Source organism: Acyrthosiphon pisum, chromosome A2 (genome assembly GCF_005508785.2).
Source record: "Acyrthosiphon pisum isolate AL4f chromosome A2, pea_aphid_22Mar2018_4r6ur, whole genome shotgun sequence".
In the NCBI taxonomy this organism is placed as follows: domain Eukaryota; kingdom Metazoa; phylum Arthropoda; class Insecta; order Hemiptera; family Aphididae; genus Acyrthosiphon; species Acyrthosiphon pisum.
In genome coordinates this window covers 81,842,555-81,843,409 of record NC_042495.1, presented here as the reverse complement: position 1 = coordinate 81,843,409, position 855 = coordinate 81,842,555, and positions in this window count along the sequence as shown.

Here is an 855-nt window from a genome sequence, read left to right as displayed (position 1 = left end):
TTAAAGTTCAAATCTTGACAAAATACGGAAAATTCACGAAAATTCGCAAATTATTTCGAGTTGAGAAATCAAAAAAATTTTTTGTTTTTAAATCTAAGATTTTAAAATGAAATACAAGATTCCTTATAGGTTAATCTACCTTTATCAAATAAAAAATGTCTATAAGAAACTCAAATTAAATTTTTATGAGCGTTTGAAATTCATATTTTTACAACATTTGATATTCACTCGATTTCTTACGTAACGATTTTCTTATTTTATTGTAATTAAAAAACGAATGACTGTAGATACTTGAAAATTTCACTGAATGTTTATATTAGAATTTTCTATACACGATAAAAATTTGAAAATAACTTGACTCTTTTTGAGCTGCTTACGGACATTATCATTTTTCAATTTTTTTAATTTTTTTTTCTATAAATATCAATAAAATTTTATTTGTTTGGTAAAAATGCATGAAAATTTAATGCAAGGCTCCTGATATATTGTTACAATAGCAATTGTAAAATATTAAAAATACATAGGCACACGTTTTGTTTTATAAGCATTTGAAGTTGAAATTTTGACAAAATTTATCAAATTTAAAATTGAATAATTATTTTGTAGTTAAAAATTTATAAGATGTTCAACTTTTATATCTAAGGATTGAAAATTTAAAACAAGATTTCACATGAATATTTAATTCTGTTACCAAAAATTCTAAGAAATACATAAGCACAGTTTATTTTTATAGTCATTTTAAGTTCAAACTTGGACGAAATTACATATTAAAAAACCTGCAATAACTATTTTAGTTATTTTGTTGTGATTGTATAAACATTACTTGTGGGTACTTGAAACTTCTAAAGGTATACT